The 18188-nt window shown below is 37.8% G+C and overlaps 1 protein-coding gene across 2 annotated transcripts in view; it reads right to left on the reverse strand.

Annotated features, from left to right (window-relative positions):
* The window catches only part of PPA2 (inorganic pyrophosphatase 2), a 113720-nt gene that overhangs the window by 43255 nt on the left and 52277 nt on the right, over positions 1-18188 (reverse strand). The window lies entirely within an intron of this gene.

An 18188-nucleotide genomic window follows, 5' to 3' on the forward strand; every position in this document is an offset into this window, starting at 1 on the left:
TTATTGTATATACTGGAATATTTCTGAGACCTATATCTAGAGAAAAAGCAGTTAACAGAAATCAATCCTTATGTGACCTATGCAAATAAGAATTTTAAAGTAGTTATTACGAATATGTTCAGGACTTTCAGGAAACATGGTCACAATGCACAAACGTATGGAAATCTAAGATGAGGAACAGATACTATAAAACTTCAAAAACAAAAAAAACCAAAAGGAGGATCTTAAATGAAAAATCAGGTAGGCTTAACAGCAGAACGTGGATATGGCAGGAAAAAAAAAAAAAACCAAAAGGAGGATCTTAAATGAAAAATCAGGTAGGCTTAACAGCAGAACGTGGATATGGCAGGAAAAAAAAAAAAACAAAAACAGGGAAGTAGAAGATACATTAACAGAAATTATCCAGTCTAAATAACAGTAAGGAAAAAAAGATGAAAAAGACAGGAAGAGTGTTAGTGATTTGTAAGACAATAAAAAGTAGTCTAAAATATGTATATTTAGTCTCAGAACGCAGGAGAGAAAACGGAGCCCCCCCAAAAGTGATATAATGGTGGCAAACATTTCCCAAATATGGTGAAAAAACAGGAACTTACAGCTCCACAAAGCTCAGTATACCCTAAGCAGAATAAATACAAACAAAAGGCAACTTTAGCACATCAAAGAAAAAAAAATTGCTGAAATCCAAAGATAAGGAGAAAATCTTTAAAACAGTCTGAGAAAAGATAATACATTATACACTAGTAACAAGGCGTACATGAAGGATTAGTTCCAGGACCACCATCTGCTCCCCGAAATCCATGCATATGAAAGTCTGACAGTAGCCCTGCAGAAACCAGCTATACGAAAAGTAGACCCTCATTATACTGTTTTTTGCAACCTGAGAATACTGTTATTTTCAATCCACATTTGGTTGAAAGAAATCCATGTATAAGTGGACCTGTACAGTTAAAATCCATGTTGTTCAGGGGTCAACTGTATATGAGGTAACAATACAAATGGCTGTTCGCTTTTCATTAGGAGCAATGGGGGCTGAAAGAAAATTGAACATCAATATAAAGCTTAAAAAAACCCTGTAACTTTAAATTCGACATCAAGCAAAACTGTATTTCTAAAACAAAGGCAAAAAAAGATTATTTTAGATAAATAAAAATGGAGAAAATTTGCCACCAGCAGGACTGCACTACAAGCATATGTGAAAGTCCTTGAACTGAAAGAGAATGACACCAGGTGGAAACTGAGATCTACAGATCTTCAGGAAGAAACAAAATACATGGGTATCAAAATGGCAAATATGTGGGCAAATGTAAAAGACATATATGTACAGGAAATGTCTTTAAAAAACATTTTGTTATTTAAGACAATCTGTAACAAAGTATATGGAATGAACACATGTTCTGACAGCAACTGGATACACTGCTGGTAGAAATACAAATGGTAGAGCCACTCTGGTAAACAATTTGACAGTTTCTTACAATGTTAAACATATAATTACCATCTTACTCAGCAAAATTATTCCTGAGTATTTCCCCACCGGAAATGAAAACATGTTCACATGAAGACTTGTACTTCACTGCTCATAGCAACTTTATTCATATTATCCCAAAACTGGAAACCTGAATTTCCAACAACATGTGAATGGATAAACTGTGGTATATCTAAAAAATGGAAGACAGTTCAATAATAAATTAGGAAGAACTATCCTGATACATGCAACAATATGCATGAATCTCAAAAGCATTAGTTAAGAGAAAGAAGTCATATATCCAGCCATGTGAATGATCATTGATGCCAGAGTCCATTGATAGGTAATTCTAGAAAAGGCAAACTATTGTGACAGGAAGTAGATCAGTGTTTGCTAATGGCCTATGGTAGGAAGAAGGGATTGACTGCACAGGGGTATGTGGGAATTTTGGGGGTTATGGAAATGTTTTGTATTATGAATGTGATCATTGCTAGAAGACTATATATAGTTATCAAAACTCACTGAATTGTATACTGAAAATGGGGTGAATTTGACTGGATGTAACTTATACCTCAAAGTGAGCTAAAAAATATAAATGAGAGAAAGTCCCAGCCCTGAAAGAGTTCATAATCTAGATAGGTGGGTAGATAAGGAAACAAACAAATTATAAATCTGTGAAATCAAAGACATTTTACAGAATCAAACAAAATAATGTGGGAGCAAAAAAAGTGGCAATTAACCAACTGCCTTTGCCTTGCAGAGTCAAAGGCAATTCACTGAGAGATAATATTTAAACTGGTTCTCAAAAGATAAAACTACTAAGGTGCAAAACTACCTGGTATGTATAAGAAAGGGTGAAAATCTCAGTGTGTTAAGAACTTTGGATAAATAGTGTGAATGGCTAGAAAATAAAAAGTATTTTACTAAGTTAGAGAAACCGGATTTTTCTGTAAGCTCTAAGGAGTCAAAACATTTTTCAGTATGTTTTCTTTAAAATAAGATAAGTCTGGTAAACAGTGTGGGAGATAAATTTGTTTGTCAGGAGGCTAACTAGAGAAATGTTAACACTGATTCAATGGAAAAGTAAGATATAATTTAAGACAACAGGAAGAAAGAGGGAATGGACTAAAAGATATTTGAAGCCAAATTGAGGGAATTTGGTGACAAATTGTGGTACCAACTTAATAAGAAAGATCAATGAAGAACAAGAGGACAAAGTTTAGAATGTATATATGATGACTAAAACACAACTGTAATAGTTAAGAACGGCAAAATTCCAAGTACAAATGAATGCTTTCTCCCTTTAAAATAAGTTAAAACACACTTATTTAACATATTTTAAGACTGTGCCAAAAGATATACAAGATATAAAATATATAAAAGAATTCCTGAATAAATGGGAAACATATATCAACAACTGATATAAAAATTAATGTTTAAAGATACCAAAAATCCTTGACAATTAGGATTCTAAAATCTGTACACAAGAATAAAGGCAGTCACTTCCAAGCCGGCCGAATAGGAACAGCTCTGGTCTGCAGCTCCCAGAGAGACTGATGCAGAAGATGGGTGATATCTGCATTTCAAACTGAGGTACAGGGTTCATCTCCTTGGGACTGGTTGGACAGTGCAGCCCACTGAGGATGAGCAGAAGCAGAGCGGGATGTCGCCTCACCCTGGAAGTGCAAGGGGTCGGGGATTTCCCTTTCCTAGGCAAGGGAAGCTGTGACAGAGTGTACCTGGAGGAATGGTACACTACGCCCAAACAGTGCATTTTTCCCACAGTCTTCACAACTGGCAGACCGGGGGATTCCCTCCTGTGCCTGGCTCAGTGGGTCCCACGCCTAGGGAACCTTGTTCACTGCTAGAGCAGCAGTCTGAGATCAGCCTGCGAGACTGCAGCCTGGCGGGGGAAGGAGCGTCCACCACTGCTGAGGCTTGAGTAGCTAAACAAAGTGGCAGGGAAGCTCGAACTAGGTGGAACTCAGCACAGCTCAGCAAAGCCTACAGCCTCTATAGACTCCACCTCTGTGGGCAGGGCATAGCTGAACAAAAGGCAGAAGACACTTCTGCAGACTTAAAGGTCCCTGTCTGACAGCTTTGAAGAAGGCAGTGGTTCTCCCAGCACGGCATTCAAGCTCTGAACACAGACAGACAGACTTCTCAAGTTGGTCACTGAACCCCATGTAGCCTGATTGGGAGACACCTCATACAGGCAGGTGCCTCTCTGGGACAAAGCTTCCAGAGGAAGGATCAGGCAGCAATATTTGCTATTCTGCAGCCTCTGCTGGTGATACCCAGGCAAACAGTGTCTGGAGTGGACCTCCAGAAAATTCCAGCAAACATGTAGCTGAGGGGCCTGACTGTTAGAAGGAAAACCAACAAACAGAAAGGAATGGCATCAACATCAACAAAAAAGGACATCTACACCAAAACCCCATCTGTAGGTCACCAACATCAAAGACTAAAGTAGATAAAACCACAAAGATGGGGAGAAACCAGAGCAGAAAAGCTGAAAAATCCAAACATCAGAGCACCTCTTATCCTCCAAAGGAATGCATCTCCTTGCCAGCAACAGAACAAAGCTGGATGGACAATGAGTTTCATGAGTTGACAGAAGTAGACTTCAGAAGGTCAGTAATAATAAACTTCTCTGAGCTTAAGGAGCATGTTCTAACTCATCGCAAGGAAGCTAAAAACCTTGATAAAAGGTTAGGTGAATGGCTAACTAGAACAAACAGTGTAGAGAAGATCTTAAATGACCTGATGGAGCTGAAAACCACAGCACAAGAACTTCGTGACACATGCACAAGCTTCAACAGCCGATCTGATGAAGTGGAAGAAAGGGTTATCAGTGATTGAAGATTAAATTAATGAAATAAAGAGAGAAGACAAGATTAGAGAGAAAAGAGTGAAAAGAAACAAATAAAGACTCCAAGAAATATGGGACTATGTGAAAAGACCAAATCTATGTTTCACTGGTGTACCTGAAAGTGATGGGGAGAACGGAACCAAGTTAGAAAACACTCTTCAGGATATTATTGAGAAGAACTTCCCCAATCTAGCAAGGCAGGCCAAAATTTAAATTCAGGAAATACAGAGACCACCACAAAGATACTCCTTGAGAAGATCAACCCTAACACACATAATTGTCAGATTTACCAAGGTTGAAATGAAGGGAAAAATGTTAAGGGCAACCAGAAAGAAAGGTCGGGTTACCCACAAAGGGAAGCCTATCAGACTAACAGCTGATCTCTCTGCAGAAACCCTACAAGTGAGAAGAGAGTGGGGGCCAATATTCAACATTCTTAAAAAAAAGAACTTTCAATCCAGAATCTCATATCCAGCCAAACTAAGCTTCATAAGTGAAGGAGAAATAAAATCCTTTACAGACAAACAAATGCTGAGAGATTCTGTCACCACTAGGCCAGCCTTACAAGAGCTCCTGAAGGAAGCACTAAACATGTAAAGGAATAACTGGTACCAGCCACTGTAAAAAACATGCCAAATTGTAAAGACCATCAATACTATGAAGAAACTGAATGAATTAACGGGCAAAATAACCAGCTAACATCATAATGACAGAACCAAATTCACATATAACAATATTAACCTTAAATGTAAATGGGCTAAATGCCCCAATTAAAAGACACAGACTGGCAAATTGGATAAAGAGTCAAGACCCATCAATGTGCTGTATTCAAGAGACCCATCTCATGTGCACTTTGCTCAAAATAAAGGATGGAGGAAGATCTACCAAGCAAATGAAAAGCAAAAACAAACCAAAACAAAAAAAAAACAAAAAAAAAGCAAGGGTTGCAATCCTAGTCTCTGATAAAACAGACCTTAAACCAACACAGATCAAAAGAGACAAAGAAGGCTATTACATAATGGTAAAGGAATCAATCCAACAAGAAGAGCTAACTATCCTAAATATATATGCACCCAATATGGGAGCACTCAGATTCATAAAGCAAGTCCTTAGAGACCTACAAAGAGGTCTCAAAATAATAACAGCTATTTATGACAAACCTACAGCCAATATCATACTGAATGGGCAAAAACTGGAAGCATTCCCCTTGAAAATCAGCACAAGACCAAGATGCCCTCTCTCACCACTCCTATTCAACACAGTATTGGAAGTTCTTGTCAGGACAATCAGGCAAGAGAAGGAAATAAAGGGTATTCCATAAGGAAAAGAGGAAGTCAAATTGTCCCTGTTTGTGGAAGACATGATTGTATATTTAGAAAACCCCATTGTCTTGGCCCAAAATCTCCTTAAGCTGATAAGCAAATTCAGAAAAGCCTCAGGATACAAAATCAATGTGCAAAAATCATGAGCATTCCTGTACACCAATAACAGATGAACACAGAGTCAAATCATGAGTGAACTCCCATTCAAAATTGCTACAAAGAGAATAAAATACCTAGGAATCCAACTTACAAGGAATGTGAAGGACCTCTTCAAGAACTACAAACCACTGCTCAACAAAATAAAAGAAGCCACAAACAAATGCAAGAACATTCCATGCTCATGGAGAGGAATAATCAGTACTGTGAAAATGGCCATAATGTCCAAGGTAATTTATAGATTCAGTGACATCCCGATCAAGCTACCAATGACTTTCTTCACAGAATTGGAAAAAACTACTTTAAAGTTCATATGGAACCAAAAAAGGGCCTGCAAGACAATCCTAAGCAAAAATAACAAAGCTGGAGGCATCACGCTACCTGACTTCAAACTATACTACAAGGCTACAGTAACCAAAACAGCATGGTACTGATACCAAAACAGAGATATAGACCAATGGAACAGAATAGAGCCCTGGGAAATAATACCACACATCTACAACCATCTGATCTTTGACAAACCTGACAAAAACAAGCAATAGGGAAAGGATTCCCTATTTAATAAATAATGTTGGGAAAACTGGCTAGCCATATGTAGAAAGCTGAAACTGGATCCCTTTCTTACACCTTATACAAAAATTAATTCAAGAAACTTAAATGTAAGACCCAAAAACTTACTTAAAAAACTTAAATGTAAGACCTAAAGCCACAAAAACCCTAGAAGAAAACCTAAAAGAAAACCTAGGCAATACCATTCAGGACATAGGCATGGGCAAAGACTTCATGACTAAAACACCAAAAGCAATGGCAACAAAAGCCAAAATTGACAAATGGGATCTACCTAAACTAAAGAACTTCTGCACAGCAAAATAAACTCTCCTCAGAGTGAACTGAGTGAACAGGCAACCTACAGAATGGGAGAAAATTTTTTGCCATCTACCCATCTGACAAAGGGCTAATATGCAGAACCTACAAAGAACTTAAATAAATTTACAAGAAAAAACCCCATCAAAAAGTAGGCAAAGGATATGAACAGACACTTCTCAGAAGAAGACACATATGCAGCCAACAGACACATGAAAACATGCTCATCATCACTGGTCATCAGAGAAATGCAATTCAAAACCACAATGAGAAACCATCTCACGCCAGTTAGAATGGCAATCATTAAAAAGTCAGGAAACAACAGATGCTGGAGAGGATGTACAGAAATAGGAATGCTTTTACACTGTTGGTGGGAGTGTAAATTAGTTCAACCATTGTGGAAGACAGTGTGGCGATGCCTCAAGGATCTAGAACAAGAAATACCATTTGACCCAGGGATCCCATACACGTGTATGTTTATTGCGGTACTATTCACAATAGCAAAGACAATAGCAAAGACTTGGAACCAACCCAAATGTCTATCAATGATAGACTGCATTAAGAAAATGTGGCACATATATACCACTGAATATTATGCAGGCAAAAAAATGGATGAGTTCATGTCCTTTGCAGGGACATAGATGAAGCTGGAAACCATCATTCTGAGCAAACTATCACAATGACAGAAAACCAAACACCACTCACCATTGGGAGTTGAATAGTGAAAACACACGGACACAGGGTGGGGAACATCACACCATCACACACCAGGGCCTGTTGGGGTGTGTGGGGCTGAAGGAGGGATAGTATTAGTTGAAATACCTAATGTAAATGACAAGTTGATGGGTACAGCAAATCAACATGGCGCATGTATATCTAGGTAACAAACCTGCACTTTGTGCACATGTACCCTAGAACTTAAAGTATAAAAAGAAAAAAAAAAAAAGAATAAACGCATAAGAAAAATCCAGTATGAAAAAGTAGAACAAAAGGTGGAAGATTAGTTTCATATATGCCTCATTACAAGGCTTCATAATTAAAATAACATGATGCTGGCACAGGATTCTATCACTGACACCATATAGAATCCAGAAACACTCCTGTATAATGAAATGTGTAAGAAAGACATTCCAAAACAGTAGGAAGAAAACGACTTTCTGTTCAGCAGTGTTAGAAAAAATGTATACACAGACAATGTAAATTCCACATAAATTCAAGACTCGATTGTAAAGATAATAAAATATAAAAGAGTGAAAAGAAAATAAAAACATCTTTCTGACCAAGAGGTAAGAAATCTTTAAACAAAAATCAAAACACTAAAGTCATGTATAAAAAATACTGATAAAATGGGATACATCAAAATTTAAAACCTCTGTAAGCCAAAAGTCAATATAGCATCTCTGCAAATAGAGAATATTTGCAACCTAAATAATAAAGGATTATTATCCAAAAACTCTGGTATACCAAAAGAATGTCAACCCCAACAGAAAAAGGGCAAACAATTTATATACTCAATTCACAGAAGGGAAGATACAAATAATACAATAAAAATACAAGAAAGATGCTCCAACCCAGTAGTAAGCAGAAAAATAAAGAATTAAAACAAGATAAATTATCTTTTATGTATCAGATTGGCAAAAAAATAATAAACTATTATTTAGGAAGCATTTACTCTCATACACTGATGATATAATCACTGCAAAAGGCACTTTGGTAATATCTAGTAAAATTCTGAAATACTTTAAACCTATGGCTCAGTAATAGTGCCACAGGATTATTCAGCTGTCGCTTTTCCGGCTGGTATCCTCTGTGGCCAGCGGCGCCTTTTCGCAAGGTTTGCTTAGCCCGCTGGGCTCCTTCCACCCACTTGGCCTGGCAGGCTGCACTCCGCTAATGCTAAGCCTGGATCCCATGCACGCCAAGGGCAAGCCAGGCACGGAGTGGCAAGGAGCAGGAAACTCTGGGCACCAGCACAGGCAGTGGCTCCCTGTGAGGCTGCAGCTGGACCAGGCAAACGCTACACGTGGCTTCCACTGGAGGCTCTGGGAAACATGGTGGCACTTAGAAGCTTAGAGGCACCAGGAAGCGCAGAGCCCCAAAGAGGGTGTCACAGTCCTGGCTCAGGGAGCCATTAGCTCTGGGATCCCTGAAGGCACACAGCTCTTCTCTTCTCCTTGTTGCCTGCAATGTGGTGAGCAGGATCAGAAGGTAGCATATTTCAGCCTTGTTTGCCTTAGGGTTCTTTCAGTTTCACCATTTGGCAGGTCCTGAGTTCTTCTCCCATATAGAGGAAGAATGAGGTACCTGGGTAAATGTGGGTGAGCAAGGCAAGGTGCTTTACTAACAGTACAGATCTCAGAAGATCAGAAGTGGGTAGCTCCTATCCACAGGCAGGTCATCCCATTGAGCCTGAGACCCACTGAGACTGCAGCCCTCAGTGGAGAGGAGACCCAAAGTGGGTAGCTCCTATCGCAGGCAGGCTGTCCCGTCTTCCCGAGTCTGGCTGAATCCCAGGTTTTTATGGGCTCAGGAGGGAGGGAGGAAGTGTGTGCTGACTGGCCCATGGGCAGCCCTGGTTAGGCCCAGAAAACACACCATAGGTTCTCACTCTAGGCCAGATTTCACCCAGAACAGCCAGCCTGGTCCCCAGGCTTCAGGCCAGTCCTGGCTTTAAGGTGGGGCTTCAATGTGGACCCACCTCCTTCCGCCCAGAAGCCTGTCTGCCTCCCGCTATCTATACATCATCCACTGTACCCAGCCTGTTTGTGCCAAGGGGCACCTGCAGGCCTGCACCAAGTCACCCTCAGCACCCCTTTGGCCTCCCTCCCATGCTCGTCAGTGCCAAAAGTCCAGAGGAGGCGGAGGTGGCAGGGGGCTGGTGTGTCAGTGCCACTCTGAGTGAGGGCACACCTGGCTGGGTTGCAACACCACCCAGGTTCGGCCATGACTTCACTCCAAAATCAGAGTCAGGAGAAGCCAGGCAGCATTAGCAGGCACTTCTGAGCTTGCAGAGGTCGGGCGGGGGGCTTCCCAGGCCCCCAAGAGTGCAGGGATGCCCAGGTCCACAGCTGTGGCTGGGTGGCTGCAGCTGGGTGGCTGCAGCTGTGTCCCGGAGGGTGGTGATCCCACCCTGTCAACTCAGAAGGGGATGGGGCTCCCACCTGTTCCTGGCTCCCGCAGCTCGGTGGAGCTTACAGTCCTGGCTGTGCCTCCCCGGCTGCAGCCAAAGTCTTTGCTGCGGCTGCTCCAGACAGGCCACCGCTGCCAACAACAGTATGTCATTTAAGCTTCACAATTTGTAAATTAGGTATTGTTTATCTCTTTAATTCAAATTAGTAAACTGGAACTCTAAATGATTAAGTAATTTGCTCAAGATCTCAAAGGGAATCAATATATTAGCTTTAAAAATGGAGTAACAGGTGTGTGGGGGGCAAATATCAAATTGAATTAGGTAATTGCATCTTAAGACCTTCTTCTAACTGAATAAATATCAAAATTGTTACCTGTTGTTCTATATCCAGGACTAGAATGTCCAACCAGCGGAAAAGAATTCATTAACGAATGGTTCTCAATTTGAAGGAAATCTATTAGAATCACACATGGAGCTTTATCTAGCTATATAAATTCACATCTCTAACCTTTCTATCCACTTCCACAAATTGACAGCTACCTATACTTCCACAAAGATTAGGAGAAAAAAAACATTAAAATGCTGCTTTACCTGGTTATCTCCACCAAACCATAACACAAAGTGAAGAAAGCATACAATCGGCTGAGAATTTTTTGTTTTTAGATAAAAACCAGTGACACAAAAGTAACACCCTATCTCTTTGCCTTTATTATATAAAAGGAGAAAAAAGACACCAGGATATGGCCTTATGCTAAAATTTTGTCCAAAGGGAAGGAAAAAAGAAAAATGAAAAAGGAGTTTCCATTTTACTAAAGGAAGTGATGTTGATTCATTCGCACAACACTCTCATCCCAGTACTACAAATGTTGCTCCCACAGAACTAAACGTGCACAACTAGTACCCTCTAAAGAAACTCTGTGGAAAGCAAGAACATGTGTTTTTAATGACTTACAAACATTCACAAGAAACAAGTTTCATTTAATAACATTCACTGTATTTTCTGTATCACAAATAGAGGTCCCTGCAAAGCGAACTGATTTTCTTAATAATTTCTGCTTACTCAGAATCTCTAAAAGATTTTCATGTTTTCCAAACTGTTCTGCGTATCCACGTTTAACATTCATGGGCTGATGAAGAGTATCTTTCATTGTTCTTGCCCTTTCCTTCTCCATTCTCCTTTTCACAAATTGTACTCTTTTTTTTTTTTTTTTTGAGACCGAGTCTCGCTCTGTCGCCCAGGCTGGAGTGCAGTGGCCGGATCTCAGCTCACTGCAAGCTCCGCCCCCCGGGTTTATGCCATTCTCCTGCCTCAGCCTCCCGAGTAGCTGGGACTACAGGCGCCCGCCACCTCGCCCGGCTAGTTTTTTGTATTTTTTAGTAGAGACGGGGTTTCACCGTGTTAGCCAGGATGGTCTCGATCTCCTGACCTTGTGATCCGCCCGTCTCGGCCTCCCAAAGTGCTAGGATTACAGGCTTGAGCCACCGCGCCCGGCCCACAAATTGTACTCTTACCAAGACAAAACCTGTACTAAGAATGTGTATTAACATAATGAAACAATAATGGAATTAACGCATGTCAAAGTGAGTATTACCAAACAAGGTAATTCTACATGGAGACTATATGCACTGTATCAGAAAAACCTCTCAGAAAAGACTTAGATTTTTCTCAAAATATAAACATTCATTACCAGTTTACAAGTAATTTTACATGACCGGTAAAATGAAAACCATACAGGTGCCTTGTACATGGAAGGAATTCAAATATTTCTAATCTAATTTTGATTTGAAGCATATAACAAAGTGGCTAAATGCACAGGTCTCGGGTCAGACTGACCTCCACTGAACTTCCAGCTTCATCACTTAACAGTTACTCTAAAGCACTTAAAAATGTGCTCATGTCCCGAAGAAATCATCTAATCCTTTAATTTAAACTGGGTTTCCCATAGCACTAACTTTGAAGATAATTTTGGTCTTTCTACTAATAGAAGACAACAAGCTAAAAATAATGGATTAAAAATATTTCCTAGAACAAAAATTTAGAGATGGGAAAAACCTTCGGGATCTTTTACTGATCAGAAGATCAACTCCACAGTTTTAAGAAATAAAGAAGCAAAGGCTTTAAGAGGTTATGACTTTTCCAAGGTCAGATAATTAATAAACAAAAAGAGCATTTTAGAATTTAAGTCTCCCCCATACTTCACCATATCATAAGAATGACTGAAACCTAAAAAAATTGTAAGAGGTCAAGGTTCAAAAAAGAGACAACAGGTTCTTGGTAATTTAATTCCATCTTAATTATAGTTTTTGAACTCAATTTGTCCTTGTTCCTCAACTGCCTTCTCCCACAACCCATCCCTACATATCTACACCTATTAATGAAATAAGAGGAATAAAGATCAAAAGAGCTATCTTTTCACTGGAATCTCTATCATTGTCCCACTGATGCCTAAATTACTCAAGAGCAAATAGCACTCTTAGAAAGCAACAAGGTCCAAGGCCACAAATACAGCTGACTAACCCGGCATTTTTCAGAAGAGTGATGTGATGCAGCAATAAAGAACATGGGCTCTAGAGCCAGACTGGAGTGGAATGACTGGCCATATGATTTAGGCTAGTTACTAATCATGCTCCATGCCCCTTCCACCCGGTGCCTTAGTTTCTCTATCCTTTAAAAAGAGAATAACATATCTTGACTGAAGTTGTGTGAAGATTAAACATAATCCAAAAGAAGCATTTAGCATAGTTTCTTCTTAGGCATATTGCAATTGTTTGACAAATGTTAGAGCTCTTAGGTTGATGATGCTGATATGCAAGCCCCTTTCCAAGCCAGAGTACATTCTGCTGTCTTCTAACACACACAGAAAAGCAAATTGAACTTTATTCTTTTTAGTTACAAAACATGAATATTTTCCCTTAAGATGACTATGCTATTCTTTTTTTTCCCCCCTACATGACAGTATTAAGTTGTGTTTTAGGAAGAAAGGAAATAGAACACTACATTAATTTGCTTATTTTTAAATAATAATTACAGAAGCACTAGAAGTGTTTACTTAGCAAATGAACATTTAAGCCAAATAGATTGTGTCTCAACATATTTATTTTTGCCTTGAGAGTAAGTAGTTTTGATTTTTAAATTTCTCTAAATATAAGCTGAAATTCTACATATATAAAAGACATACCTTAATAATTTTAGGACAAGTGTGATGCCAGCCTATGCAAATGTCAGAACTGTCTTATTTTAAATAATTGCTCATATAATTTATTCATCCACAATGTATCTATATCAATATAACTGTTCTGATTTCACTTGCTTTAAATCTTTCATTTATTCAAACTATAAAATCACCTCACAGGTAAACAGTTACTGCAGCACAACAGACAATAGTTTTCATTTATTTAAAGACCAAACGAAATCTTCATTGCTCTGCAAGTTGAAATAGCATCTAGGCCTAAATTAGCTCCTCGTGACATTAGTTCTCCTGACATAAGGTCCTTAGGCATCAGTGGCAGTTCTGAAGAGGCACAAACATCTGTTTGGTGAGTATCTGAAGCTGTACATTATAGAAGGAGGTTAATTTAACCACGAGAAAAATTACACATGCCCTAGCATTTCAATCCTCTTTAAAAGCTCTAAACTTGGTTATTTGATAACCAAAGCTATTATTCGCACTGGCCAAGGTATTTTCTAGTAACAATTTATGTGTCCTAGGAGTCTTATTAACTCTTTCAGGCTACTAGGGTACCAACAAGAGCATTAGGGCCTGAAACCTAATTACAGGGCATAAAATGGTCTTAGTGCTCTGTTAATGAGCCTGCTGAAGTGACCAATTTTGTATCAGGGAGTACAAGGAGTTTCATTTCAAATGTTATTTGGACATTTTTTAGACTTTTACAGTGGCTACTCCATTTTTAGAAGATGAAACTAGAAAACTTAAAACAGTAACGCTAAAATTACAGAACTATAACCATAAAAAACTTTTTTACTAATTGAAAAATGTTCTCTGATGCAATGGCTAGTTTAAGTTCAGTCATCATAGGTAAAAACTGTAAATATTAAAACAGGGGTATACAGTCTACCAAAGTCTGTACATATGTTAATTAGGATCAAAAAAGTTACTTCATTTTATTTATTTCACAAAAAAAGTTATTTTATTTGTTCACAAATTAAAATAACCCCAAAACGTCTTTGAAGACCCACAACTTAAATGTGTCTATGTGAATAAAAAGAAAATACACATATATAAGGACATACTATGAACTAAAACGAGTTTCATTCTCAAAAAAGAAAAACTTTGACAAACCATGCCGAATAACAGCTTCTTTTTCTTTTGGGTTTTTTTTTTTTTTTTTGAGATGGAGTTTTGCTCTTGTTGCCTAGGTTGGAGTGCAATGGCGTGTTCTCGGCTCACCACAACCTCCGCCTCCTGGGTTCAAGCGATTTGCTTGCCTCAGCCTCCCAAATAGCTGGGATTTTGGCATGTGTCACCACACCCAGCTAATATTGTATTTTTAGTAGAGATGGGGTTTCTCTACGTGGGTCAGGCTGGTCTCGGATTTATGACCTCAGGTGACTCGCCTGCCTCGGCCTCTTTTTCTAAAGATAGTAAAAACTAATAGGATGAATATAAATTTTATTATTTATTTATTTATAGAAACGAAGTCTCACTATGTTGCTCAGGCTGGTCTCACACTCCTGCACTCAAGTGACCCTCCTGTCTCAGCTTCCCAAAGTGCTGGGATTACAGGTGTGAGCCACCATGCCGGCCAAGGATTTACTTTTAAAATGTCTAATAACAATAAAAACGTACAGGAAATTTAAAAAATCTCTATATACTCCTATATTACACACATCCCCCAGAAAACTACACAATTAAAAAGAAAATTTCTGATAGCTGCCCTCCCGTGTTTTTGAATTTTTCTCGTTTATCTGACAAGCCAAGAAGTATAGATGACAAATGTTTAAACAGTCATAAAATATAAAATCACTTATTCCTTTATAATATAAATTTCAATTTATACACAGTAATTTATATTTAAAGTTACTGCATTAGATATTTTTGGAAAATGGACACCAGCCAACAATGAAAAGGGAAAACTAAAGAGGGAATGGTAGAATTTAAGTAAGTAGAATTAACCAAGCATTGAAAAGAAACCCACAGGTGACAGCTATGCAGGAGGTTCAGAGAACAGTCTGTCCAAAGATGATCACTTAATAAATAGTATGATAAACTAAATAAATATTTAAATAATAATACTGTAAATGCTACTTAGTTTTTAATTTTCAGATTCAACCATGAAGCAAAATAGGAAAAACAATTATACTTCACATAATGTAAACATTATAAATTTTGACACTATAGAATTGATAGTGGAGCTGAGAGAAGTTAGGTTGTAAGGGACAGAAAAGGATAAAAATATAGAAACTGAATGTTGTAAGTTCTACACTGGGCAGTTAAGAGTTATTGTTCAAAGTCAATGAGGCAATAAATCCAGCTCCAAATATACAACTTAGAGTTATTAGGATAACAGTAGAAATATGGTAACACAGTTGATAAATGTTTAAGAATTTAAGTTCCTTGTCTTCCAAAGTAATAATTTGAGTCAACAGGGAAAATGCACAATTTAAGAAATATAAGCACATCATTTACAGAATAGAAGCAACCATTCAAAAGAACAAAAAACATCTGCGATAAGATATGAGAAGATGAGATGAGAGGTAGAAAGAAAAACTTTACTTTTCATGTTATATACCGTTTTTTACACTTCTGAGTTTTTATTTCCATGTATAAAATTAATTTTATAATTTTAAAAATGCCATCTAAAATCCTGTGTTTGTGATTTTAGATGGTAAATATGAAAGACATAAATACCAAAACATTTTAAAAGTTGCTTGATTTAGAATTAAATACTGTTGACTACAAATAATTTTTCAAAAATAAAAAATCTTTATACTACAATCTATTTTTCCTTTCAATTTGTGCCTACATCAATTTTTTTCCTGGGTCTCTGTAAAGAGAAAAGAAAGAAGAAAATTCAACAAAAGTATGCAGAATATATTAACGATAATGTGAAGATAAAAGGAATGAGAAAAAAATGTGTGATTCTTAAAACTATCAAATTTGCCGGGCGCCGTGGCTCAAACCTGTAATCCTAACACTTTGGGAGGCTGAGGCGGGTAAATCCCTTGAGGCCAGGAGTCCAAGACCAGCCTGGTCAACACGGAGAAACCCCATCTCTTCTAAAATACAAAAAATTAGCCAGGTGTGGTGGCACACACCTGTATTCTCAGCTAGTCAGGAGGCTGAGGCACAAGAATCACTCAAACCTAGGAGGCAGCGGTTGCAGGGAGCCGAGAGTATGCCACTGCACTTCAGCGTGGAAGGCAGAGAGAGACTCTGTCTCAAAAAAAAACTACCAAACTTATTTCATAAAATCTAGACGTAAGAGAAGAGTACTTTAAGTATTAACTAATGTGAACAATATACAAATATCCTTAAAATAAACAATTTTCATTTTCCCCATATGCTTTACTCATTCTTTTAGGATTTCAAAAATATATTATGAATAAGAATTGTTATATTTTTCATGATGAAAATAATACATGTGTTCACTTTTAATAGAATGATAAATGTACTGGTTTTCTAAAACAATAACATCTTGTTTTAACTCTTCAAGTTCAATAATTTCTTCTCAACCCAAATCAGCAACTGGCTTTAGTGTTTCTGCATATCTCTTCATAAAAGCAAATGTGAAAAGAATTTAGAAAGGTGTCCAAAGTGCAAAGTTATCTCCATTCTGAGTACACAACAGAAATAAAATGAATAGAGTTAAAACTTTTTATTGTAACACTTAGGAAACTCAAGGAGTCATGCTGGGCTTATGTGATCTAGTTTCAATACCTCTAGTTACAAATATATAAATTACTAGAATCAAGGATGAATTGCTTGGTGTAATAGTATAGATGGGCTATATATTGCTCAATACAGTACTGAGCAATTCACACTTTAGAATCAGACAGAAATGAGTTCAAGCTGTATACTATTTACATGTTTGCAAACGTGGGCAAGTCACTTACATTCTCTGAGCATCTTCTAAGTTAAGAACAATAATATCTATTATAACAGGCACCAGTGCTTGTTATATGCTAGACAATTTAAAATGTTAAATCACATCTCCAATAGTACTGAACTACTACTCTCTAAATAATATTTTCATTTTCATTCAAGTGCTCAGCTTTTTCAGCTTAAAGGGGCATCCCTTAGTACAGTTCCATGACTTTAGTGTGGCAGATCACAAATGAATTAGGTGGATGATTTGTTTCGGCTGCCTGTGGCACTATTAGATTATCAATTCTCATTTGAGGAGCAGTTAAGGTGCTAAAAAATGTTTTTAACTAAATAAAATTTATTTACTATTCTCATATATATGTATATGAAAAGTATAAAAATAGACAAAATCAGGGTAAAATAATGAGATAAGGAATATATATGGTTTATAGACTTGAGGCTCATATTTTAATTGTAGTTTTCACATTTTACTTTTGACCCTGAGGTTACATGCACTTCACCCTATCAGACCTCTCCCTTTCCCAATTATATGCAAGAATGACAACACGGAAATCTCTCCTGCTGTTTCAAGTGCAAGAAAAGGTATATAAACTAAGATTAATACATTGTTAATCAGGTTCGGTCATCTTAGAAATGGTAATATTTCCAGTTTTAGAATTGAGGTTTACAAGGAAAAAGGATCCTGAGCAAGAATAAAACAGGAAAGAAAAATGGAGGAAAAATTGGTCAAAGAATAATAATAGTTGCCATATATTCGACACTGGTATGTGAAAGCCAGATGCTTTAAATAAATCATTTCTTATATTGCCAACAACTTTACAAGTAGGTATAATCATCTCCATTTAGAGATGAGCAACTGAAATTCAGGAATGGTCTACCCAAAGTCACTCATCCAGGAAGTAGCACAGCCAGAACTTAAACTGAAGTCTGTCTGACTCCAAACAAAATTAAATCATACCAAGCTATTTCCAGAACTTAAAATTTCTAGCACATCAAAATTTCGTTAGAGGGCAGTTACTTCTTCCTTCATTTGAACAAGAAGAGACAAAAACTAGGTGCAGAAATAGCTTTTGTTATCGATGACACTCCTTCCTTAGTTTTCTTCTTGTTAGTCATATGAACAAAAGAGATTTCAGGGTAAAAATGCCAGTATTGTATGCTTTTATTCCTAGTCAAAGGATGCTTTCAAAACAATTCCCAATAGCAGGTGAGCCATCAAAACCATGGAAGGAAAGAAGAAAGGAGGGAAGGAAGGAGTGAAAGGGAGAGGAGGAGAGTGAAAGAGAGGTGACAGGAGAGGGAAGAAAAAGGGAAT

This window comes from Trachypithecus francoisi, unplaced genomic scaffold (genome assembly GCF_009764315.1).
Source record: "Trachypithecus francoisi isolate TF-2019V2 unplaced genomic scaffold, Tfra_2.0 Lachesis_group1, whole genome shotgun sequence".
NCBI classification, from domain to species: domain Eukaryota; kingdom Metazoa; phylum Chordata; class Mammalia; order Primates; family Cercopithecidae; genus Trachypithecus; species Trachypithecus francoisi.